This window comes from Chiloscyllium punctatum, chromosome 22 (assembly GCF_047496795.1).
Source record: "Chiloscyllium punctatum isolate Juve2018m chromosome 22, sChiPun1.3, whole genome shotgun sequence".
NCBI lineage: Eukaryota > Metazoa > Chordata > Chondrichthyes > Orectolobiformes > Hemiscylliidae > Chiloscyllium > Chiloscyllium punctatum.
In genome coordinates, this window is record NC_092760.1 from 35,121,182 (window position 1) to 35,148,667 (window position 27,486).

Below are 27,486 nucleotides of genomic sequence, written 5' to 3' on the forward strand. Positions count from 1 at the left end.
ATCAAACAATGGACCATAATCTCTTTTCTATTCGCTAGCCAACCTTCTATACAAGTTAAAATGTTATCCCCTTAACCATGAACCTTTTATTTGTATAATTGCCTTTCAGGTAACACCTTATCAGATGCTTTTTGAAAATCCAAGTACAGTATTTCCCCCCAGGGTGGGGGGAGTCCAAAACTAGAGGGGGAAAAATTTATATGGGATCTAAGGGGCAACTTTTTCACACAGAGGGTGGTGCATATATGGAATGAGCTGCCAGAGGAAGTGGTGGAGGCTGGTACAATTGCAACATCTAAAAGGCATCTGAATGGGTATATGAATAGGAAGAGTTTAGAGGGAAATGGGCCAAGTGCTGGCAAATGGGACTAGGTTAGGTTGGGATATCTGGTTGACATGGATGAATTGGACAGAAGGGTTTGATTCTGTGCTTCTGGTTCCTCTTTATCTATGATTCACATTACTCCCTCAAAGGAGCCTAATACATTGATTAAACATGATTTCTCTTTCACGAAACTGGGTTGACTCTTCCCGTTTACCGAAGTTTTTCTGAGTTTGTAACTATGACCTATTTAACAATAGATTCTGACAGCTTCCCCACAACAGATGTCAAGCTAAGTGACTTTTATTGTTTCCTGTTTTCTCCCTCAGACGTCCTTCTTTAGTACAGAGGTTACATTTGTTACTCTGCTATCTGTTCTATATGAGCCCCAGCAATGATTGTACAGTCATAGAGATGTACAGCATGGAAACAGACCCTTTGGTCCAACTCGTCTATGCTGACCAGATATCCCAACCGAATCGAGTCCCAATTGCCAGCACTTGGACCATATCTCTTTAAACCGTTCCTATTCATATACCCATCAAGAATATTGCCTTTTGAATATTGCACTTCCTCTGGCAGTTCATTCCATACACGTACCCTCTGCTTGAAAAAGTTACCTTTTAGATCCCTTTTATATTTTCCCCCTCTTGCCCTAAACCTATGCCCTCTAGTTCTGGACTCCCCCATCCCAGGGAAAAGACTTTGTCTATTTACCCTATCCATGCCCCCTCATGATTTTATACCCTCTATAAGGTCACCCCTCAGCCTCTAACGCTCCAGGGAAAACAGCCCCCAGCATAATCCCTATATTTAAAATCCTCCAATCCTGGCAACATCATTGTAAATGTTTTCTGAACCCTTTCAAGTTCTTTGGTCAAGATACTTCCCCTTGCATCCTGATGTCTTTTTTGTTGAATTCATTCATGGAATGAGGGGGGTCATTGGCGAGGCCAGCAGTTATTGTCCATCCCTAAGTATCAGGAGGGCAGTTAAAAATCAACCACATTGCTGTGGGTCTGGAGTAACGTCTAGGCCAGACCAGATAAAGATGGCAGTATTTTTCCCTAAAGGGCATTAGTGAATCAGATGGGTTTTTTTGACAATCAACAATGGATTCCTGGTCATCATTAAACTCTTAATTCCAGATATTTATTGAATTCAAATTCCTCCATCTGCTATGGCGGTATTCGAACCCAGTCCCGAGAACATTTGCTGATTCTCTGTAATAACAATCTGTAGACCATTGCCTCCACTGCCAGGTTTCATGTTTCTACCAGGAGAAAGTGAGGACTGCAGGTCAGATCTGAAAATGTGTTGCTGGAAAAGCGCAGCAGGTCAGGCAGCATCCAAGGAGCAGGAGAATCAACGTTTCGGGCATGAGCCTGAAGAAGGACTCATGCCCGAAATGTCGATTCTCCTGCTCCTTGGATACTGCCTGACCTGCTGTGCTTTTCCAGCAACACATTTTCAGCTCTTCATGTTTCTACCACCCAGTGAGCTCCACATGCTAGTTAACGTGATAACTGGTTACGTTTTATTTAGAAACTGAAAAATAGCAGATGTTAAAATGCCTTAACCAAAAATACAAGAGATATTAAAATGGTTTGAAGAAAATCTTACACTGATTAATTAGCGTTTAATAGCTTTAGTGCTATTGTTATGATCCCAGCTGATAGTAATACTGGACATGGTAGGTCCTAGAGAGCAACCTGGCTTGATAGATCATAAGTTTCTTTTTTGCAATTGCCTGTCATAGTGGTTAGTCACAAAACATGTTTGTACAAGGCTCCCACTATTCTTTAATATAACAATGCACATTTATTACTCAAGAGAATCAAAGGTACGTATTAGTTGAGAAAAGTTTTGACAGAACTGGCAAAACAAAGTTTCAATCTGTTTTCCAGTGTTATACTTCACTTAATCCTAAAAAAATACTCAATTTGTTAATTGCTTTCTTAAAATCTTTCTCATTCTCCTTTTTGGACTGCTGAGATACTCTGCTAATTTCCAGTTCTGTTGGCCTGAACATCTTTTTTTTATTCTGAAGGGTTAAATTTCTTTTCAGTTTTGGTGACCTAAACTCCCTTTCAGTTCCAATGACCTGAAATCTTCCATACAAACTCCCACAGCCTGAAGAGTTCACAAATTGAAGTCCGTTTGCTAGACCGAAAGATGTTTCCTGAACTGAAAACTTGATTCTTCAACTCTGACCAAGTACTTGATTTTTCTGCACTGACTTAAACACGGAATCTCATAACTGCTACATTGTGGAAGCAGGACTTCCACCCTATCAGGTCTGCATTGACTGAGTATTTTAACTTGGTGCCCATCTCTTGCCCTTTTCCCTATAATCCTGCACATAGTTTATCTTTAATCATGCATTGCCCTCTTAAGAGCCTCAATCAAGCATTTCAGCAATCAACAGCACAGGTATCCCGCAAGGCACTTAACTGAATCTTTTTTTTTTGCAATGATGTTTTTAGGTCACTACTCAAGATTAATTTCTGACCTTTTTATTTAAAAACAAAACTGCTTTCACAGAGTTGAATCCCAAATCCATCGGCCTTGATTGTAAACATCCAGACCTGCAAATAGCATCTACATCTTTATCAGAATAATTTGCATTTGTTCTGAAAGATGCACTTCTTTTAGTACACCTTATTACTCCTTCCAATATAACATTGAAGGTTTCAATAATGTTGAAAGAGGGAATTTATCCTTGAGGACAAAGTTGATCATTTCTGACCTGTTGAGATTGACAGCGAATAAAGCTATTAAGATTTATCAATCATAAACAACCTTCTTGGCTGTATCTATGAGGCTATTTCCTTGGTTGGAAATTGGAAATTTGCACATGTTTGGGAGCTCGAAAGAACTGTTCCCTCCAATTAAGAAACTGCAACAAATGGCTACCAAAAACAAGTGTCAAGACCTAATGCACAAAAATGAAGTGCCGAACACTGTTTGGGTTCCTTCGTTGACATTGGTCAGTGAGCTTCTTCAGAGAGCTTTAAAAAAAATCATAAATTGTGAGGAAATATTGTAAAGAAATTCTTTATTCCTTCCTCCACTCTCCTCCACTCTCCTCCACTCTCCTCCACTCTCCTCCACTCTCCTCCACTCTCCTCCACTCTCCTCCACTCTCCTCCACTCTCCTCCACTCTCCTCCACTCTCCTCCACTCTCCTCCACTCTCCTCCACTCTCCTCCACTCTCCTCCACTCTCCTCCACTCTCCTCCACTCTCCTCCACTCTCCTCCACTCTCCTCCACTCTCCTCCACTCTCCTCCACTCTCCTCCACTCTCCCTCATTCACACCCTTGCTGCCCTGTATTGGCTTTGGACTACTGCACCTGTGACAAGTGGTTTGGCGTTTAATTTTCAAGACAGGCAGGAAATGGGAATGTGGCAGGGACCAGCCTTGGACATCATGTGCAATGTAGCCTGTTGCAGTCACGAAACCCAACTTTGGGGAAAGTACGCTTCCAATGGTCATATACTATGGGCTGCTGGAGGTGAAATAAATCATCCCACCTCATTTATGTTCACTTTGATGTGCCCTTTCTTTGTTAGTTGCATAAGGTAAGGTGTCTAGGCTTGAGGTTGCTCCTAAACTTAGAAACAAATCAATGCAACCATTTTGTGTGCTGCTTTTATCAAGTTTTACAATCAATTCTATATTAAATAGTAGGAGAAAGTGGGGACTGCAGATGCTGGATATCAGAGTCAAAACGTGTGGTGCTGGAAAAGCACAGCGGTCAGGCAGCATCCAAGGAACAGGAGAGTCGTGTTTCGAACATAAGTTGTTCTTCAGGACTGTGAGGGTGGAGCCCAAGCGGGCTGAGAGATAAATGGGAGTGGGGTGGAGCTGGGGGGGGAGCGAGTGGGGAGAGAAGTTAGCTGGCAATGTGATAGGTAAATGAAGATGGGGTGGTGTTGATCGGTCTAAGTAGAGGATGGAGTGGATAGGTGGGCAGGTAGGACAGTTGAAGAGGGCGGTGCCGAGTTGTAGGGTTGGATCTGATCTGGTAGATCAGGAAACAGAGTGAAGTTGACATATATTGACATTGCATGGGACAGCAAGAGGAAAGTTGATTTCACGCATATAGTAGTGTCTGGAGTGTTGCCATTTGTGGCCGTTTTGCTGGAGCGAAGATCATTGTGTCGTGAGAATGTTCATTTTCAAGGATAAGATCTGAAGTACCAAGGATGCTAATTTTAAAATGCATTGTACTGCCATATCAGTTTTGATACAGTATGATTTTGAGAGAAGTTAGTCGTTTAATGAGAGTGTTAATTTAAAATGAAATATTGTACAGAAAATGAAGAGAAGGAACTTGCATTCTACCTTTGATTGAATTCATGTTGCAGCAGGTTAACTAGATTTTTGTACATAATGTATGTGTGCATGTGTTTTTTTTAGTGTGGAAGAGATCAGAAGGAAAACGCTTTTACAACTAATAGTGTAAACAAAATAGTTTTATCATAATGGGTGGGAGACAAAGTAAGAGTTTTAATTCTCTTGGTGACTTAAAGCATGGTGTTTTGTTAGTTGAAGTGGGAGTTGCATGTGGTTGTGCTGCACAGCCATGGATATATGGTAGGCAAATAAAACAGTTCTGGGAGAGCACTTATGGCATACTGGTAGTGTCCCTACCTTTGAGGCAGGAGGCCCAGGTTCAAGTCCCTCCTGCTCTAAAGGTGTGTTATCGTATCTCTGACCAGGTTGTTTAGTTCTGGATGTGCATTGGAATTGAGTGGGATAAAGGCTGAAATTGTGAAATAAAGGGGAGTTGAGCGTGAAATAGACAAGCCGTCAGGAGAAATTTCATGACCACTGTACAGCAAAGGGTTCAAGATAGGAACAGCTGTGCAAGGACAAGTGTGGAGAACAGTCAGTAATTCTGGTGGTTAGGCTTCTCTAATTGAGGAGATGAAGCTGCAACAATGCTTGGATGAAGCCTTTTGGCTTAGATGTTTGGCAAGTTACTGCTTTTGTTGTTTGTGATATGATATTGATATACGTGGGATCATATGATTAATAGACATCTAATTTCATTCATTGAACTTCCTATTGGAATAGGCACTCTAATGTAGGTAGATCTAGATTAGATTAGATTAGATTAGATTACTTACAGTGTGGAAAACAGGCCCTTCGGCCCAACAAGTCCACACCGCCCCGCCGAAGCGCAACCCACCCATACCCCTACATCTGCCCCTTACCTAACACTACGGACAATTTAGCATAGCCAATTCACCTGCCCTGCACATCTTTGGAATGTGGGAGGAAACCGGAGCACCCGGAGGAAACCCACGCAGACATGGGGAGAATGTGCAAACTCCACACAGTCAGTCGCCTGAGGCGGGAATTGAACCCGGGTCTCTGGCGCTGTGAGGCAGCAGTGCTAACCACTGCGCCACCATGCCGCCCATTAGCTAGTTTCTGCTGCAATTAGTTTGAGATGGAAATGAGTGTTGGGATGGTGGGATTGTGATTCATGAGAATGGTATTTTTTTAAATGTAAGTACAAAAGTTGCCTTTATTTATTGTGATTCTGGATTAGTGGTGCTGGAAGAGCACAGCGGTTCAGGCAACATCCAAAGAGCAGCGAAATTTGATTTTATTTATTGAGTCATCTGCAAAATATCTTGTCAAAGAGAGACCAAAAAAATCCCAAATCAAATTAGAAAATGGAAATAACGTAATTAGGGCAGTGTTTGATTAGCAATGCAATTTGGTTTCAATGAGATTCTACATAAACAGAAAGTTACCATTCTTTCTGAAGCTTCCTTTCTATTTTGTTGTACCAAATAATAATTTTAAAAAATTAGAGTAGTTACCTAAACATAGACTCAGACCACTGCTTTGACAAGAGGTTTTTTAATTTTAATTAACTTTTTATAGCTTTTCACATTTATTGAAATACACATCTGTGCAGCATTTCCATATCTTCCTAGAGATTTCTGATTTTCAAATGGGGCTGTGGCCCACATAAAACAAAAACTGAAATCAAGCTACAGTGGTGTTCATCTAATATAACATTTCTCCATTCTCCTTTTTTTTTCCTCAAAAGGTGCAGCTTCTAGATGGTGCATGCGTCCACATGGCTAGGTACGCTGCACTATCCTCTATTGTCCATGTTCTGTGTTACAGTGGAATTGTTATATTGGAATCTGGGTCAGATTAAATATTCTTCTGAATATCTGCATTTTCTTGTACTTCATTTCCTTTCTCTTATTCTAAATTTTGGAATGTTTAAGTTGACTTGCAATAAATCAGTTTGCATTTGTCTGAATTATATCCTTGCTCTTAAAACAATGAGCAATCATCTAAGTGAGGGCTGAGCAGTGGACGTGACCTGTGTGGACTTCAGTAAGGTGTTCGACAAGATTCTCCATCAGAGGGTGGTTAGCAAGGTGAGATCTCGTGGAATACAGGGAGAACTTGCCATTTAGATACGGAACTGGCTCGAAGGTAGAAGACAGAGGGTGATGGTGGCCTGCTTTCAGACTGGAGGCCTGTGACCACAAGGCCCGGTGCTGGGTCCACTGCTTTTCATCATTTATATAAATGATTTGGATGTGAACATAGTTGGTAAGTTTGCAGGTGACACCAAAATTGGAGGTGTAGTGGAGAGCGAAGAAGGTTACCTCCTGATTACAACGGGATCTTGATCAGATGGACCAATGGGCTGAAGAGTGGCAATGGAGTTTAATTTAGATAAATGTGAGGTGCTGCATTTTGGAAAGGCAAATCAGCACAGGACTTATGCACTAAATGGTCAGGTCCTGGTGAGTGTTACTGAACAAAGACACCTTGGAGTGCAGGTTCACAACTCCTTGAAAGTGGAGTCGCAGGTAGATAGGATAGTGAAGAAGGTATTTGGTAAGCTTTCCTTTATCCGTTGGAGCAATGAGTATAGGCTTTGGGAGATCATGTTGCAGCTGTACAGCACATTGGTTATGCCAGTTTTGGAATATTGCATGTAATTCTGGTCTCCCTCCTATCAGAAGGAAGTTGTGAAACTTGAAAGAGTTCAGAAAAGATTTACAAGGATGTTGCCAAGGTTAGAGGGTTTGAACAATTGGGAGAGGCTGATCAGGCTGGGGCTGTTTTTCTGGAGCATCAGTGGCCGAGAGGTGACCTTATAGACATTTATAAAATCATGAGGGCATGGATAGGAAACACAGGCAAGATATTTTCCCTGGGATGGGGGAGTCCATAACGAGAGGACATAGGTTTAGGATGAGAGGGGAAAAATTTAAAAGAGACCTAAGGGGCAACTGTTTCACACAGCGAGTGGTGTGTGCATGGAAAGGGGTTGCCAGAAGAAAGTGGTGGAGGCTGGTACGTCTATAACATTTAAAAGGTATCTGGATGTGTATAAGAGTAGGAAAGATTTAGAGGGATATGAGCCAAATGCTGGCAAATGGGACTAGATTCGGTTAGGATATCTGGTCGGCATGAACGAGCTGGACCGAAGGGTCTGTTTCCATGCTGTGCATCTCCTGATTCTATGATTCTATGAATTTCAATCTCTCAACTTTTTTATTTTAAACTAATGCAGTGCAAAAGTCGTGAAACCAATCTGATTAGAGGTACATTTAATCAGATTTTTAATAACTGCAGTTTTGGAGGTTAAGTCATCCTGTGTTGTCAAGCACTATTGATATTTCTGTTCCTTATCTGACAACCCATTATATCCTGGGAACACATTTGTCCAGGTGCCTCCTTCCTCACCACCTCCTACTTCATGATTTTGACGATAACATTTGCACTGCTATATTCCAGCCTGCTTAAAATGTGCTGACCAGAATAGACTGGGATGAGGCTACACCCTTCTGGAATAGGCCATCACAAAAGGAGGATAAGGTGAACTTAAGTGTGCAGTCAGAAACAGAGATTTCATTCTTGCTGAAATTTGTTCTATAGATGCATCCACCTGTCTCATCAATCAGACCTCCCTGTTCCATAATGCAACCACACATAACTGCAACTAAGAACATGTCAACGTTATTACAGTGCCCACACAATCTGCTAACGTTCTCCCAATCTCAAAACAATATTTACAAATCCGCAAATTTGAAATGCTTACTTAAGAGTTGCAGAGCCACTGAGCATTGCATGATTCACATGAAACTGTGAGCAGCCTGTGGTGTGTATACACTTTTGTACAGACCATGGCAGATTAAGGATTTAGGTCTTTTCTGCCTAATTTTATTCCTACAGTTGAAAACCACCTCTATGCTTGACTCTAGGCAACATATAATATGTAATAATTCAGGTTCATATTTCTTTCAAATGGAAGAAATGAGATTACTTGCTTTTCGTGATTTTTTCATCTTTCTTTCCAGTGTGTATTGACTGCAGGTTGTTTTCATGAGAGAGAATCACAAGATAAGACCATAAGACATAGGAGTAGAAATTAGTAGAATTGGGTCTCCCCCACCATTCAGTTATGGCTGATAAGTTTCTTAACCCCATTCTCCTGCTTTCTCCTCATAACCCTTGATCTCCTTGATGCTCAAGAACCTATCTGTCTCTGTCTTAAATATACTCAATGACCTGGCCTCCATAGATTCATCACTCTCTGGCTGAAGAAGTTTGTCCTTATCTCCATTCTAAAAGGACTTCCCTTTGCTCTAAGGCTATGCCCTTGGGTTCTCGTCTCTCCTACAAATGGAAGCATCTTCTTGATATGTACTCTATTCAGGCTATTCAGTATTCTGTATGTTTCAATTAGATCCCCCTCTCATCCTTCTAAACTCCTTTGAGTATAGACCAGAGTTCTCATGTTCCTCATATGTTAAGCTTTTCATTCCTGGGACCATTTTCGTCAACCTCCTCAGAACATGCTCCAGAGCCAGTACATCTTCCTGAGATATGGGGCCAAAACTGCACACAATACTCCAAAATGTGGTTTGACCAGAGCCTTGTAGAGCCTCAGAAGTACATCCCTGCTTTTATATTCAAGTCCTCTCAAAATAAATGCCATCATTGCATTTGCCTTCCTAACTACTGACTCAGCATGCAAGTTTACCTTGAGATAATCCTGGACTAGAACCCCCAAGTCTCTATGTACCTCCAGAATTCTGAATTTTCTCCCCATTTAGGAAATAGTCCATGCTTCTATTCTTCCTACCAAATTGCATGACCTCACACTTTCCCACATTGTACTCCATCTGCCGCTTCTTTGCCCAGTCTCCTGACCTGTCCAAATCCTTCTGCAGCCTCACCACCTCCTCAATGCTACCTGTCCCTCTACCTGTTGAGTTCTTTTTCTCCTGAAGTTCTTACATACTTGATGCAACTGCAACACACTAACTTCTGTGAACAAGCAACCAAAATGTTATTAAGCATGTTACAGTACAGACTTTCTGGAGGAACCTTGAACACACCTCGCCAGACTTACAGGGTTGTGGCAAAAGCTCTCCCGAACAAAGGAAACAGTCTTTCCTTTATACAAAATATTTACATCACAGCTAGTAATGCTCACAAGAAAACCCCCAGCCATTCCCCCCCCCCCCCCCACCCAGTCACATGCCATTCAAGACAATGCAGTGACTACTTCACCTCCAGAAACAATGCAACGCAAATCATTCCTAAATGGTCAAATCTGTTGCAAATTGTTCTTTGTAATTATAGGGGAGTAGTCAACTGCCAAGTTCTTATTGATTTCTGAATAGGGGGTGAAAATGTAAATCATCCCTGAATGGCAAAGGATGGGAATGTAAACCTCCCACATTCCACCGATAAGACAAAGATACACCACCCTACCCCTGGGGCATTCAATTTCTAGCAGGTCAGCAGAGCAATTTAACTCTTTAATATCACATGCGTATCTTTGTATAATCTGCAAACTTAACCAGAATGTCCTCAGTCCCTTCATCTAGATATAGAGATCTCTGGTGTGGTGTACAACGTCAGAGGCGTCTCCTGTGTGATTTGCTCCTGATTTGTTAATCTGTATAAGTTTTAGTTTCGGGGTTATTGTTTTTCAGATGAAAAGAGAAGATTGATGATGAATAACAGAATCATTGTGCCATTGAAGGGGACCATTTGGATGTTGTCTGTCTTGGCTCTCCAAATGACCATTTAATTTAGTGCTATCGTTTCACTTCTGCCTATAACGCAGCACTTTTGTTCTTTTTTTTCCTGAAGAATTGTCTGATTCTCTTTTGAATTCCTTGATTGACCCTGTATTTAACATAGGCTCAAGCAATGCTTTCCAGACCTTAATCATGCACTGCATTAAATCTTTTTTTTCTGGATCAAGTTTTGCTGCTTGAGGGGGAAAAAAAATATTTTATGCAGCGAGTGGTTAAGATCTGGACTGCTTAAGAGTGTGTTAGCGACACTTAATTGTATTGTTACTTTGAACCCCTCGTCCAAAGCAAGCTTTCCCTGTCTTTACCAGAATGAAGCTACTTTCTCAAAAGGAAGCTTTATCCTTGCCTATCCTGGTGGGAAATGCTGTGAGGTTATGCTCACATGTTTTGGTATTTCTAAAGGTCCTCCCTCAATCAATTAATGAGTCAACCTGTACCATCAAGAGTTGAGAGTGTGGTACTGGAAAAGCACAGCAGGTCAGACAGCATCCGAAGAGCAGGAGAATTGACATTTCGGGCATAACCCCTTCATCGGGAATGAAGCTTGTGGGTCGGTGCTGAGAGATAAATGGGGGTTGGGGTGGGGGGGGAGGAGTTTGGGAGAGGTGGCTTGGAAAGCGATAGGTGGATGAAGGTGAGGTAGAAGGTGATAGGTCAGAGGGGCGAATGATGGACGGATGCAGAGGGTGGTGCCGAGTTCAAGGCTTGCGACTGGGATAATGTGGTGGGGGGGAGAAATGGGAAACTGTTAAAATCCACATTTATCCCATGTGGTTGCAGGGTCGCAAGGCAGAATATGAGGCGTTCCTCCTTCAGGTGTCAGGTGGTAACGGTTTGGTGGTGGAGGAGGCTCAGCACCTGCATGTTCTTGACTGGGAGGGGGAGTTGAAGTGTTCAGTCATAGGGTAGTGGTCTTGGTGGGTACGGCTGTCCCGGAGATGTTCCCTTAAACATTCTGCAAGAAGGCATCCTGTCTCCCCAATGTAGCGTAGACCACACCGGTACAATGGAAGCAGTAGGTGGCATTGGTAGAGGTACAGGTGAATCTCTGATGGATGTGGAAGGATTCTTTGGGGCCTTGGATGAAGTGAGGGGAGTGGTGAGGGTGCAGACTTTGCATTGCACTTCCTGCAGTGGCAGGGAAAGGTGCCACGAGTGGGGTGTGGGCTGGTGGGAGGTGTGGAACTGACAGGGGAGTCACAGAGGGAATAGTATTTTTCAGAACGCAGATAGGGGTGGGGAGGGAAATTTATCTCTGGTGATCGGGTCCATTTGGAAGTGACGGAGGATGATGCGGAGGTTGGTGGGTTGGAAGTTGAGGAGTGGGGGTTCTGTCCTTGTTGCGTTGGGAGGGGTGGTGTTCAAGGGCAGTGGTGCATGAAGTGAAGGAAATGCATTGTAAGGCATTGTCAACCACGTGGGAAGGGAAGTTGCAATCATGTAAGAAGGAGGCCATCTGGGCCTTTCTGAGGTGGTCATCCTGGGAACGATGCGACAGAGGCGGAGGAATTGGGAATAAGGGATGGCGTTTTTACGGGAGGTAGAGTGGGAAGGGGTGTAGAGTAGGTAGCTGTGGGAGCTTCCTCATTTCCCCTTCTCCCCCACCCCCCCCCCCTTATTATTCCAGTCCCAAGCCTCCAACTCTGCATCACCATCCAGACTCACTGTCCCCTCTGACCTATCACCTTCTCCCTCACCTTCATCCACCTATCGCTTTCCCAGTGACCTCCCCCCAACCCCACACCCTTCCCATTTATCTCTCAGCCCCGGCCCTCAAACCTCATTCCTGATGAAGATCTTATGCCCGAAACGTCGATTCTCCTGTTCCTCTAATGCTTTTCCAGCACCCCACTTTCTCCCTGTATCATCAAGGGCAAGATTTAAAAGTTGGCATTGTTCTTTGGAAAATTTAGTCATAACTGCAAAAGATACTGAAATGAAGCACATAGGCAACCCAATGGTCACCTGGACTTTTGGATACTGGTAGTTACACAATGCTCTTATAAGGCATTCAGCAGGGAGTGGTGGTGCTGTGGAGCACATCTGAGGTATTCTTGGTCTGCATCTGTAGAAATATTGTGATATAATACTTATGTCATGAATTCTGAAGAGTAAATCTGAATCTGTCCAGTATCCATATCATTGCTTCTGATATGCCGTCTTGCTGATCACAGCCAAACAGCTGAGAGGAACAGATGATATCCTGGGAATAAACTGACCAGCAGTAGATCCTTTCAGCTGCAGGAAATAAGCAGCCTGCACGAGAGACCAAGCAGAAGGGGAAGAAAGGGAATGTATCATATTGGCTTTACCAATCGTGTTGCAACAGACACATTTATTTGTAATTTCTCTTTCCTGTTCTGGACGTTATTAACTAAGGCACAAAATAGCTTTTCTATAATGTCTGCCGTCTCGTGAAGATGTCCAAAGCACTTCAGAATCATTGAAAAAGTTTTGAAATATTACAATAATGGACATATATGTAAGCAATGGAGGTAAATATTAGAAAGAAGGCCCCACAGACAGACCTATGCTAAATGACTGTACAATCTGTCTTTTGGTGATGCTTAATAGATGAATATTTGTCGGGAGGATTGGTACACCATGCTTTTCTCCTGCAAGAAGATGGCATAAAAACTTTTACATCCACTACAGCAATGTGTTGGGACCTTTATTTAGCATCTGTGCTGATGGATACCACTTTCCCCCAGCCATACATTGAAATGTCATCCTATTTTGTCATGGTTTTGATCCACACAGAGCTGTAGCTCTTTCTTGTGTACTTAAAATGTCGACTTTTCACATGTAAACCCTGATAATGGGTGTCAGCAGGCTTTCTGATGCTGGAGATTATGATTCAATTTAAACAGACCCCCCCCCCACTCTCCCCCACATGTAGTGATTCACAGCTGGAACGCTAGCTGATTTTTTTTTCTCTCTCTCTCTGCAAAATCAAGGTAGCCAACAACAGTGTCTAAGCTAAGGTCAGATAAAATGATGAGCTTGCTTGCTGGTTGCTTCAGTCATAGATTTTATAACTTCAAGATCTCTGTGCTCATTTGTACAGTACAATATTCTTTTAGATTGACTTGGATGAAGTCACTTTTTATGAAATAAATGAAACTGAAGGCTGTAAATTTTAAATAGATATTTCATCAGATGTGAACGTCATTAGCTAGGGCAGCATTAATTGCCTATTCCTAATTGCCCTTGAGAAGGGACTGGTGAACAGCTACAATCCATTTATATTTGACATACCAGTAGCTGTTTATTGCAATAGCATGTTCGTTCATTGATGCTGAGTTAAAATCCTGGGATCCTCTCCTTAATAGACTTTAAGGATTAAGGCCTGTACTGCCTACTTTTATTCTTGCAGTTGAAAATACCTCTCAATACTTGAGTATAGAGCATATTGAACATCACCTATAATAATTTAGTTTGATATTTATTTCAAATAAAAGGTGCAATTTGCCTTCCTTCAAGAAGTGCTAATAATTGTACAAGGCTTTTGGCCTAAAGGGTAAATGTGAAGTCTTTGAATACCTCTACCCACTGCAATACATGTAACAATAAGTGGGAAGAGCTAGTCAATTTCAGATGTAATTCCAATCTATTAGTCTTAACTCTACTGTTAACAAAAACGTAACATAACTTAGAGATACTCTTAAGAGATACTCTGTTTCTATCAGTCTAATGGTTAACCAGGCGAAAGTGAGAACTGCAGGTGCTGAAATTAGAATTGTGTGGTGCTGGAAAAGCACTGCTGGTCAGGCAGCATCCGAGGAGCAGGAAAATCGATGTTTCGAGCAAAAGCCCTTCATCAGGAACCAGACTGGGTTAACCAGTATTGTGCTAATGCAAACTCTTAGTTTGTATTTAGTAAGTTAACTTCTTATTAATCAAATGTGTGCCTCTTCTGCCAAGGTTTTATGAGTGGTTAATCCTTCACCACTTAACACTAATAAACCCTATAGACCAGTACTAAAATAAAAACTGGTGGCAGCATATCTTGCCATAGGAGATCCCAGCATCACAAGGTGCCATCTGAAGACTTCTCTTGTAGCATTGAAATTGTGTACCACAGCTTGATTTCTGTACCACAGCTTTGAAGTCTGAGTGTCAAATGTTGATTACATGATCAAAGCGTAATGTGGAATTTAATACCACAGATTGTAGATTAAGAGAATACATGTGATCTTATTCTAATCTATTCAATCTGGAATTATAGTACCATCGAGGCTTCCATTAGTAATGTAAATGAATTGATGCTGGTCCTTTTTGGAGTCCACTAAGGGAAACATTTTCAGGTGGTGTGCTTTTGAAGAACCCTCTTGGGACAAAAGAGAAAGGTAAATGGCATAAATAATTTCAAAAGCATTTTTATTCCAGGTGCCAGCTAATTGTCACCCAGTGTAAGCAGGGTATAAGTCATCCCACCAGCAGCCCAGTTACTTTGTGGAGATGTTCCAATTGTAATACACATGCACCAGAAGTTATTTTTGCTATTTTGATCCAAACCAATGTGTTTTGGGAGCAATGGAGCTAAATTCAAAACAAGACATTATTATAGTACATGACTATTAGTCAGTGTCTCTGGTTATATTTCTTTCAAGTATTGGAATTTATCTTGTACACCACATGATGCATTACTCATGAATTAGGGTCATCACTACAAATGCAATATTTCGATGGAAGGGTATAAAGCTTTGACTGGGGGCAGCATGGTGACTCAGTGGTTGGCACTGCTACCTCACCACGCCAGGGATCTGGGTTTGTTTCACTCTCAGGCAATTGTCTGTGTGGAGTTTTCACATTGTCCCTGTATCTGCGTGGGTTTCCTCTGGGTGCTCTGGTTTTCTCCTAGTGTCCAAAGATGTGCAGGCGAGGTGGATTGACTTTAGGAAATGCAGAGTTATAGGGCAGGGGAGATGGGTCTGGTGAGTTGCTCTTTGGAGGGGTGGTGTGGTCTCGACAGGCCAAATGGCCTGCTTCCACACTCTGTGTGGATTCTATGACGCAGTCTGTATGAGTCATTTGCTGTTCCTGCACTACTATTATTCTGAAATTCAAGGTTGCAATATAGACATTAATACTTGGTGTTTTGATTCTGAAAGTGATTATTCATTGAAAAGATGTTTATTCAATACAGGTGTGATTTATAAAACCAATTTTACAATATTTTAAATGAATGCAAGATGACTTTGGCTGTGTGCCAAGCTCCAAATACCATTTGGTCCTCTTGTGCGTGATTTTCTCGTTCTCGGATAATTTTCATTGAAACCTGTTGTTTCAGATGGGCTGACTTTTGAAAAGGAGACTGCACTGTAGGACATTATTGATAATTAAATTCTTAAACTGCAATACCACAGCAGTTTTTTTAAAAAATACTTGATCCTTGTGTCACTGGTGATTGTGTTCTGGAGCCTTGTTTATTTTCCACAATTGTAATTTTCTACCCATCATCTTTCAGTAAATGTATCACTTAGTGCTGTTTGGTTATATGCATGAATGAGCACAATGGAAACTGATATAGTGTAGCCCTTCAAAATGAGAATATCTCATCAAGGACAGCCATTTCCAATATTAGAACAGATTGCCCGTTAATTAACTAGGCAAGGCTGACCAAGTGGAGAAAGTAGCAAGCTTAATTACAGTTTAATAATTTTGAAGCAACAATACTGGCTAACATTGCACGAGCATCATGATGCACGTCAGTGTCTTGCTCAAAGGTTGTTTTTGGGCATGCTACAACATGCTATCCGATACGTCAGTGATGGAAAATGGGACTGTACTTGCTATTCCCTGCACGATGAACTTCTAATTTCGCTTCGGCATTTCGCAAGTGGAAAATGGGCACTTCAGTGGGAAATAATAAGGAGCTAATGAGGATTTAATTAAATGTATTCCTATACTCTTCCTGACCCCTAATAGTCACTGCACACTCAAATGAATTTGTGAAGTGCTTTCAAACATTTAAATGACTCAGTGATAATGCCGAATGCCCTGTGATCGATAGGCCCCCATTAAAATAAAATAAAGCCTTTTTATTTGTGATATGAGAACCTTGATCATGTTTCTTTTGATAGCCTTTGTACCTTTTTACTGGCGAGAGCTAGACTGAGAAGAAACAACAATGAAGCCACATCCCTCAATAAGGCAGGTTAGAATTGAAGTCTTGTATAATATGAAGTAGTCCATTTGGTGGGCAAATGGCTCCCAGATCTGCTCATGATCTAAGTAATTTCCTTATGTAATTCCAAGACCTCCACTGCAAAGAAGTTACAGAATTATCTGAATTCAAAATCTATCATTTATAAAATAAATCTACATCGACTTTTTCACCTCCTGATGCTGCCTGGCTTGCTGTGTTCTTCCAGCCTCTTGACTGACTGCATTAAACCCTTTCGGCAATCAGGATTTTTATATTTCATTTTTCCTTCCTTTTTAGTGTTGAGAAGGAACAGAGTATTGCCCTGTAACTCATCCAAGGTCAGCATTAAATCCGTGTTTAATGGCAGAGTGGAGTTTGTTTGATTGGAGAAGATTGCAGACCCTAAACTGTGGCACACTCAACTGCTGACTCTTTAGCAGGTATGTTTCTCAAGCACATAATTCTGCTGTATATCAATTTCTGGTTTGGTTCTAAATCACCTGGAGCTGAGACAACATTAATGCTATCAGAAAAAGACCTTTCCACCCTCAATGGCCAAGGTGTCTTACTTTTATAGTACTAGTCTCAAACAGCCTTCTATCTCCTTGTATAGTACTGAGACCTTGAGTTCTGACTGGAATTTTATTCAGTGGTTTTCTTTCATTTCTCCAAAAATTGCCAAGAGTAAGTTACCTGGAGTAGAACCAGAAATGGATGGAAACACAACACGTTAGGCACCATGACTGGAATGGGAAACAAAGGTCATGTGCCAGGTTGGAGTAAGGTGAGATCTGACAAAAGGTCACCAGCCTGGAACGCTAACTTTGATTCTCTCTTCGTAGATGCTGCACATCTTATTGAGTGTTTCCAGTTTTAAAAAAAATTTCAGATTCTCTCTATTTCAGTCTCTCGGCTGTTATCTTGGTCAGTGTCTCACTTTTTTTTACTTTTACTGTATCTGTGTCTTGGTCGATATCACTTTCTCTGTCCTCCTTGGTCGATGTCTCTAGCTGTTTGCTATCTCTGTTGCTATCTCTTGCTACCTGCCTGTCCCTCTAGGTGAATGTCTCTCACTGTCCCTCTGTCTTAGTCACTATCTCTTGCTGTCTGTCTTTCTGTCTCAGTCAAGGTTTCTTGCTGTCTGGCCCGCTGTCTCGGTCTCTGCACATTCCTGCCTTTTTAAGCATTGCAGTTTTTTGCTGTTGGACTGCCTTTTTTATTTCTAATCCCAGACATAAAGCATCACAGAAAGTCCTTTTTATCTCCTCCTCCTCTTCTCCGAGAACAACAAGATTGTGAGATTTTCGATGCAGTGGTGATGGGGACTTTGATCACCCAGATGCACCAATGAATCTCATTGTTTTGTCATTACTGAAATCAACTTCATTTTACCCACTGTTTGCCTGATTAATACTGACCTGAAAAAGCGATTTCCTTTTTAAAAAAATGAACTTTATCTTCAATGTATTGTGAAATTACTCAAAATTAAATCTTGAAAATCTGTTGGATAAGAGATTATAAAGTTTTACAAAGTGGTTTTGTGGATTGTCTTTTCAAAATATTTATAGAATGAACACTTTCATTTGATAAGATTCTCAGAGATAAGGATTTTCAGTCATTAAACAGTTATATCAAAATGCAAAAGGGCTTTTAAGTAGACCCATTACTCTTTATGTTGAGCAATGCCGAGTACACGCATCAAGGTGATGTATATGTTCTGGCTGCCCTAATGTAACAGCTGACCAGACCACCATTTGGAGGGAAAAATATCTCTCACGCAACTTCGGAAACTGACCTCAACTGCTTTTTCCTACAGCATGTTCTTCTTCCTTTGCTTTGGTTTTTTCTTTCTGCGCTGAATGTGTTTTTGTCATTAACAACTTGACTTGACCTTTTCCTGATAACATCAAATATTAAATATGTACCTTATAATGCTTGTACAGTGTCTTTTTTGGTTTAGTTAGTATGCTGTTTTGAAAAACATCCCACAATTTATAAAGCCAGTCATAAGCAACATTAAATGGGACTTTTAACATGCAAGCATTCCTGATGAAGGACTTAAGCCCAAAATGTCAACTCTCCTGCTCCTTGGATGCTGCCTGACCTTTTCCAGCACCACACCTTCAACTCCGACTCTCCAGCATCTGCAGTCCTCACTTCCTCCGAGCATGCAAAAATATACAGTAGGTCACCTGAATCATTTGTGGTAGATTAAAAATTTGTCATGTGATTGTTTCTCATACCACTGGTTGGGAGTCAGCATTGCAGAGGTACACCATGCTGGCTCTGTGAGGCAAAAAATCCTACTGGCTACATTTGGGATCTGGATCGGAATCACTGGAATCCCATGCCCAGTGAAGCATTTGAGATTGCCTCACCAAATATTTTCAAGTAAAGATAGATTTTTGATCCATAAAGGAATTAAGGGTTATAGTGAGCGGGCAGGTAAGTGGAGCTGAGTCCATGAAAATGCCAGCCATGATCTTATTGAATGGTAGAGCAGGCTCGACGGGCCATTAGGCCTACTCCTGCTCCTAGTTCGTTTGTTCTTATGATCTGAAATATCCATCAGATTGCAACGTCTCTTCAGTGTTTACTCATGATGCATGTATTTTTCTGACAATTTTTTGTCCCCTTTTTGTGATCAAGATGAAGTTCCAAAAAACACTGACATGTCTCCTATATGTTCTCCCCAGTCACCAACTTCCATATTCACATTGCAAATACCTTTGTAAATTAATTACATCCACCTCTGCAATCTCCTTCCAGTTTGCAACCTGTCCTCTGGAGTCTCTGTACTGTATGATATCCAGTTGTGCTTCCTTTGTTTGATTACTGCTGTTGGAACTGTCATTCACCAAATGCTTGCATTTCTTTCCAGAACCTTCCTCCAATTTTATGCAACCTATTCTCATAATTTAAGCTCTCCTATCACCAGTCTAATTTTGCTGATTCTGCTTTGTACTCCTTTCAAAGTTATCACATCTTCCCAGTGGTTTGATGCCCAAAACTGAGCACGTACTCTCGGGGGTCTGGCCAAGGCTTCTGGCAACTGAAAGATCACTTCCTCTCAATTTTATTCTAACTTCATTGAAAAGTTGACTAATATTCCAATAACTGTTCACAAGTTGTAAGTGATTATTGTACGTGGAAACCCAAGTTCCTTTTTTTCATAGTCCCTGATTTCTTGTGAGATGTCTCCTAATTCCTGGATGTAGGATGGATAATCTTAACTTCAGTGTAAAACAAATGTAATCTGCCACTGTTTGACCAGTCACCTCATCTGCCTATGTCCCTTTGCACTTTTAGCTCTTAGCTACACAACTTGACATATCTCCTAACTTGGTGTCATCTGCAAACCCAGATATTCAACCCTTACTGCTTTTATCAAGTGATTAAAAATTATGTGAAACTGAGACCCAGTGATGTTCCATGTTACCAGTCAGAGTGCTTTCTCTTTAACCTGACTGTGCATCTCTGATCTCCCAACCCATTATCAAGTCGTGTCACAAGACACCTTCCAATTTTATGTGCTGCTTTAACTTGGAATATAGAATACAGCGAACGGTCATTCAGACTAGCTAGTCTGAAGGTTTGTGCTCCACACAAGTCCCCTTTTGTTCCATTGACCTCATTTCAGCTTTTTAGTACATCTTGTGATTCCATTTTCTCTTGAGTTCTGATTCCCACTATATTTTGGCCTCTTCTACTTCCAATGAATACAGAAGTCTTCAATTTCTTTCTTGCCTTCAGCGGCTCCATAGTCCTGTTTATCACTCTTGCTGTTAATATACTTAATAAAGAATTGAAGTTAGTTTTGAATTTCCTGCTAAGTTTTTAATAATTCCTTTTGTACCTCCTTGTTATGTACTTTGAAGCTCAGATTTTATTATTGTTCTGATCAGCAGTTCCACTTTTCCTTTATTTGTACAATATGTTTGATACTTCTGTTGTTGTGCAACTATAATCAATAGATAAGTCAAGCGTTTGTCTTTTAGGGTGATATAATGATTATGCATTGCATCAAACATTTATTTATGTTTTTCCTTACTCTGTGTACATCTGCCCATTAATATTATGAGCTGAAAATGTGTTGTTGGAAAAGCGCAGCAGGTCAGGCAGCATCCAAGGAGCAGGAGAATCGACGTTTCGGGCATGAGCCCTTCAGGATTCCTGAAGAAGGGCTCATGCCCGAAACGTCGATTCTCCTACTCCTTGGATGCTGCCTGACCTCCTGCGCTTTTCCAACAATATATTTTTCAGCTCTGATCTCCAGCATCTGCAGTCCTCACTTTCTCCATTAATATTATGCCCAATTTACTATGGTGAATATATTTATCATCCTTTGGAAATTTGCTTTACTTAGTTTGCAAATTTCAGTTTGTGACTTTTCTTTATCCTTCTCAAACCTAGTGTCAAGTATAATCATACTGTGATCACTATTTGTAAGTCAATCCCTTGCTGTAGTTTATTACTCCAGTCTGAGCTCATATTTCCTTGTCCTTTTGCTATATCTATTAATAATACACACAAAAGGAAATATGATTGTCTTCTGCTTTTGAGCTATTCTGCTTCTCCCAATTGTGAAACTGAGAAAATAAAAACTGTAATCAGTTTTTGCTTCTGCTACATGCTTCCTTGATATCCATGTTTGTACAACTCCCCTTTCCCCACCCATCCACTAAATCAATGCAATCAAACAGACTCCCACAAAGTATTACATCCTTGAGTGCTCCTTTGTCTTATCTGCAGAGTTCTCACTCCCTAATTGCTTGCTGAAATCTTTTTCTGCAGTATTTGTATCTGCCATCAAAACTCCTTCTCAATTTTCTTGTGGTTTGTCAGGATTTTCTACCATGGAATTATTAGCCCAAAGTTGTACTCACCTGAAAACTCAGTCTGACTTAGCTAGTACATAATTTGCTTAGATTTTAACTTGTGCCTTTAGCTTGAGTCGTTTTCTTTGCGCTATATGCGTTCATGTGCCAAACACTTTTACTTGGGTATCCGTCGCTATCTTGCCTTTGCTTTGTCTTTTGACTTTTTTTTTTGCTGGTGCTCTCTACAACAGTGTTTAGGCAATTGGCTTTTATATTTGCAATTTTATTACTGTCAGTATAAACCTTTCCATTGCTGGCAATTTCATATTATCATTATCACTTTTGTACTCTATCCTTCGCTCTTGTCCTTTATTTATCTTTAAATTATTATTTCCGTTATTCTGCCCCCATTTCTAGTTTAAAGCTTAATTACTACTGTAAGGCACTTAGTTAAAAATGTTAATGGTACTATATAACTGTAAACTGTTATCAGAAAACAAGGGTTCTGCAATCAATGAAGTCCAAACAAGGTTTGGAGTGAATTCAAGACCTTCACTGTTAGTTGTGTTATGTGCTGGGCATGCACTTTCCCCAGAGTCATTAGGATGACTAAGAAAGAGATTCTAAGATGTGATTGAGTCTGGTGACTTTTATCAAGTAACTTGTGCTCTTTCATGAATTGAGTTTTTGTTTTGCAATTAGATGAAATATCAAGGTGCGGTACTATCATGTTAGTGAAATGTTTGAGTTGATTTTGCCAAGTAATTTGGGAAACAAAGTGATGGAGATGGACATTTGGGCTGGTCCTCTATTCTTTTTTATCTGCATGTCACCAGATGCTTCAGGCGTCTTCTTTATGAAGGACTAACAAATAGATTATAGATATGACCTCTCTGAGGACATCTGCAAATAGCAATTTTTCATTGAAGTCAAATTGTATGCAGTCTTATGTTTTGAGTAAGGGTCCTTCACTTAAAAATATTCAAACTGAGCAAAATGTCATTGCAACCAACATAGACCTGGCGTTCACGTTCCTCATTTTGGGATAAGGAGGTAAAAAAAAATTTCTAAATTGTGCATCTGCAACCTTTTGAAGCCAAGATGAGACAAGCCACCTTGTGCTACTATTTCCTGCTTGCTGGTTTGCATGGTTGACATCTTCAAAAGATGCTGTTCTTCCTTCTGTTATCTCAATGGTAAATGAATTCTGATCATTGTGATCTATTAATCAGCACTAGTCAGCAAACGTATCAATGTAGCCACTTATAGAGCTACGTCTCTTGATTTTTCGTTTAATTTAGCGTTTTAGTTCCAAATCGGAGTGTAAGTGAAAACCATGAAGTGGTTTTTAATGTATTAGCAAACCAGTAGAGAGAAGGGAGAAACTTAGAATGTTACCTTTGGTTGATTTCTTTCAGTGGACGTTATGGTCACTAGCTAGAAATTATACAATATTACTGGAGGGAGGCGTAATGCATTCCAATTATGTACTACCTAATGGTTTGGTAGAGGTGCTAAATAGGTTAATGCACATGGAATAATGAATCTGCCAAAATGATGGGTAGACAAAAGCATTAAATATTCAAAACTCAATATGCTAATGGTCACTCCTTGGTGCAATACTCATTCAATTCTTATCATATTTGTACTGAAAGCCCTCTAAAGGTAAGTTGTAAATATTAATAATCTTTCAATGTTTAATTGTTACTTAATGTTTTGTGCAACTCAAGAAAAGTTCAGTATCTTGGGTAGTTTATAGATACTGCTGTGAGAACTAGCTTTGTGGTAAGGCAATCTGAAGCAGCAGGCTGAGGTGTCTTGGGTTAGCTTCACTGATGTGACTGCACTGTATTCCTCTTGATATCTTCCAATGAGTCTTGTCTCATAACAACAGCATTTATTGCACTGCTTTACCTTCATATCCTTCATTCAAAGTTTCATTAATAGAATCATACTTCATAGCGTCCATGTTTTTCTTTAATGAATGGTAGTAAGAGAGTCTGGAAGATTTTCTTTCTTCCTCACTACATTCATGTGCATTAAGTGTTCTTATTAAACAGGAACAGGAAGCAAGTACGTCCAGGTAGTTCTTCAATAATGCTCATTTATTAAACATAAATTGTCTGTAACATGATTTGTGACTTGTCGGCCTGTTTTTAATAAAACAAACTCTCTTTCATTGGTATGAGATTCTCATACTTGGCACTAGGTGTCACGGTGTGTGGAGGACTGGACTCTGCATTGGCATCACATCATCAGTTGGCTCATGCACTTTCTCATGAAGAGCTTCATGAAAGGTATTGTAAGATGTTTGTGCTAGTGAACATGGAAAAACATCATGAAAATGTCTCAATAGCCTGAGGACAAGCTGGGAGCAATCTCTTAACTTTAAAGTTGAGTAAGAGTGAAATTTCACTGGAATTGACTAACTGTAAAAGTACAGTGTTGAGGAGTAGTTTGAAACATGGCTTTTATATTTGTATTAAAAGCTTTTATCCCTCCTTTTTCTTTTAAAACTGTTTAGATGTTAAAGAATATCTGCAGACTCATGTGAGCCTGTTTTAGTGACTCATCACTATGGTAACCAACTGCAAAAAAAAGTATCAGTACAGGGGCTTGGACATGGTCAATCGGGAAACTCTGCACACAGTGGGTGAGGGAGAGAAAGATGGGTGGCATACTGTTACTTTTTGGTGCATGTATGTCCTGAGGGGGTGAGCAGGCTGTGCAGAAGAGATTCAGGGTTAGTCAGGATCAGATATTAGCGACGATGAAAGTGAGTGGGGAAGATGTAGCAGGAAATGACGGGTACAATAGCGGAGATAAGAGTGAGTGTGAGATATCAATGAGAAGATGGTAGCACTTTCACTGGCAGAGTGGAGAAGGTCATTGATCTTCTTCCAACATTCTGTGCGTTCCATCGAGTGGTTAAGACTGCACTGGCCTGGATCGTAATTCGCGTCCAGGTTGGCTTGGTTCCAGTAGAATGGTATCCTCTAGCCTGGGAGAAAAGGACATCTTGCCTTTGCATCATCCCATCTCTATCAGCAACATCTCCATGTCCCTGCCCGCAAAGAGAGGCACCAGTTTTCCATTGTCTTCCACGTCCAGGCCCAATGTCAGGAACCATGCAAGGCAGCTCCAGACTGACAGCTCTTGTCTCAGTGCACAGTCTTTTTTTAAAGATGGTGCAGCACCACGGATGTTGGTCAGTTCTGGGATGCGCAGGAAGTGGAGAGTTGTTTTGGAAATGGTACATGGTGTAATGTTGCTAGAATGCGAGAGAAGGGCACCAAAGGATGAGGTAGTAATAAGTATAAGCAGGTTTTATAAAATAAGGTGGTAGACGTCCCCAAGCAACACGATGTGACACCCTCTGAAAAAGTTGACAAAACAGGACACTTCATAAAAGAAATTAAGATTCAGCCCTTGACCAATCAATGCAGGTTTCATTCTGGGAACTGACTTAGGCCATGTTACCATTGGATGAGATCAGAAGATTGACTAGAGTGTGTTGCAGCCAGCAGGTATAGCTGCCAATCAAGAGAAATCAGTTGAAAATTCTGATGAATTGCACTATACAGTTCCTTACAACAGGTCAAAACCTAAACTGCTATCATTTGTCTTAGGCTAGCTACTATTTTTTTGTTTTGATTTTTACTGGTATTTTTGGTGGTTCACTCCAACCCTGTTTCTCTCATCGGCCCCATTATTTCTATTGCATGATTTTCTATAACACTGCATCGCACAGGAGCACAATTATGGCATTATAGGAGAACTACCTCGAGCACCTTAGAATTTGTTTTCACGAAACCAGTTTAAATTACTTTTTCTCTTATTATCATTCCTGCTTCGGAAGCAGCCCGCAAAGATTAATCATGTTAACAGCATCATTGTTCTCCTTTCTTCCCCATATTGTTTTGCATACAGAGGACTGTGCTGATTATGATTTGTTAATCGTGACGATGTAATCCTAACTGATCCTTCGCTTGATGTCAACCACACAATCACTGTTAGTTGATTTGTAATTTGTGTGCTTTTGTTTATTGGATAAACTTATTCTTGGTTGTTTTGCATTTTTATTTGAATGCCTCCCCATAACAATGTCTGCTGATTTGCTCTGCTCAAAGCTTCAGTTGATGGGAGCTCATTTTGTGTGGTATATCTCAGCACCCTACTGGTCCAAATTTTTTTCCCTTCATCACAATTTGGATCTTTTCTAGTTGGGTGTGGGGGTGGCGGGGGTGGGAGGGGAACAAGGTCATCTAGTCAAGTAATCCATAATCAACAAAGTTTTAAGATTAAGAAACAATTTGTTGTCCACAGCTCAAAATCCAAACATAAAAGGTGTTTTCTTTGGATTATAGCAAATGATGAACTATCCAAGAATTTTAAGAGTTCCACTACCCCTCAGTTCTTCCCTAAGTGTAACTAGTTCTTCCCTAAGTGTAACTATACAGAGCTAGCAATAACTATTGAACTACCTACGGGTTAATACTGACTAAATATGATGTCACATAGGTAATTTTTTTTCACCAAACTATTCAGTAGCATTAAGGGTTATATTCCTTATCTTCAGATTGGTATTGCAGTGCAGATTCATGAACAGAGGAATCTATTTCTGTGAGCCATAAACATATGAAAGCAATGTGCTTGGACAAGCTCAGTTTGGCTTAATTGCTGTGAAGACTACTGAAAATCTCATACAATGGGTGGTCCCACTCTGAGAAGCAGAAATGTTGACTGATGCAGAAAGTAGAAATAACAAGCTAACAGAGTTGATCAAACCTCATTTGTGGTTGGGACTGAAGTACCTTGTCAGGGAAGAGCAGGGGGAGCTGTGTTCTGTTTCTGCAAATGACGTGTCTGCATTGAGAGTTCTGGGCATTGACATTAAGGACATGATTACTCCTCTTCAGGAAAACCGAACAGGGAGAGGTGCTTCCAATGGCTCTGACAGATAAGTTATTACTTAGATTAATTCTGCCAGGCCATTAAATTCAGGCAGAAGGAGACCACTGCCTGGTCTTAGCACAAGAAGGGACATTCTCTGGCTGGGGAGGATGAGGAAGGCCAAAGCAAGGGATTCATTGGGACATTGCTGCATTTGGCCAAATGGCAACTCTTATTTATGTGGAGGAAAGAAAAAAAGCTCTCTACTAATCTTATCTACTTTTCCTGACAGCGTTTTGCATGCTGCGAAGTCACGACTGCTCCTCTGCTTAGGCCTCATGAAAGTGGATGATTAGGCTCTGATGATTTTCTTTTCAATTAGAAGCTTTTGTTGGCTTGGGGCTGGTGTCCTCACCCACTGATAATGTAAAACTCCATTAGTCTGATTGGTGTAAAAAGAAAAATAGGTAAGTACCCACCCAGTTTTAAATACCCAGTACCTGATCTAGGAAGTTAAAAATAAATCTTAAATTTAGGAGTAATATGTTTCAATTATTAAAGCTTGGTACATCTTGGTACATCCTTGCAATGAACTTGAAATGTTGAGCTCTTACATGTATATATCCTGAGATCAAATTTACCTTTTCATTGTGGAATATGATGAGAAGTAATATTCTGTAACACAGAGATCTGAATTCTACTTCTTTGTTCACTGCCACCTATCCAATTTAATTACTAATGTATTTACTGCTAGTGTGAATATTTTACAAAAGTCTTCACATGGTCTTTAATGACAAACATTCTGTACTCTCCGTGCTAAGATCTGCAGTTGGGCAGAGTGCCTTTAATCATGAAGAGTTAATGTCAGTGCTAGGTATGGGAGCTGTGATGACATAATGTGAAATAAAGTTGAGATAAGCAACAGCAGGGATTTTATTTGGGTGTGTAAATTGATCAAATATTGAAAGTATTGTGTCTGAAGGCAGTAGTTGCAAAGGTAAATATTTGAGTGCAGTTTTTAGAAAGTGATTTTGAAATCACCGGTGAGATAGTCATAGAGATGTACATCATGGAAACAGACCCTTCGGTCCAATCTGTCCATGCCGACCAGATATCCCAACCCAATCTCGTCCCACCTGCCAGCACCTGGCCCATATCCCTCCAAACCCTTCCTATTCATATACCCAT

The 27,486-nt window shown here is 40.6% G+C and overlaps 1 protein-coding gene across 6 annotated transcripts in view; it reads left to right on the plus strand.

Moving 5' to 3' along the window:
• Positions 1 to 27,486, plus strand: part of slc25a22a (solute carrier family 25 member 22a) — a 134,307-nt gene that overhangs the window by 12,181 nt on the left and 94,640 nt on the right. For 4 of the 6 annotated variants that reach the window (XM_072592001.1, XM_072592000.1, XM_072591996.1 and 1 more), the window contains exon 2: positions 16,883 to 17,025. The exons of the other annotated variants lie outside the window; for them this stretch is intronic. The gene's annotated coding sequence lies outside the window, so the exon portion shown is untranslated. The remainder of the gene's footprint in view (positions 1 to 16,882; positions 17,026 to 27,486) is intronic. 6 annotated transcript variants of the gene reach the window in all.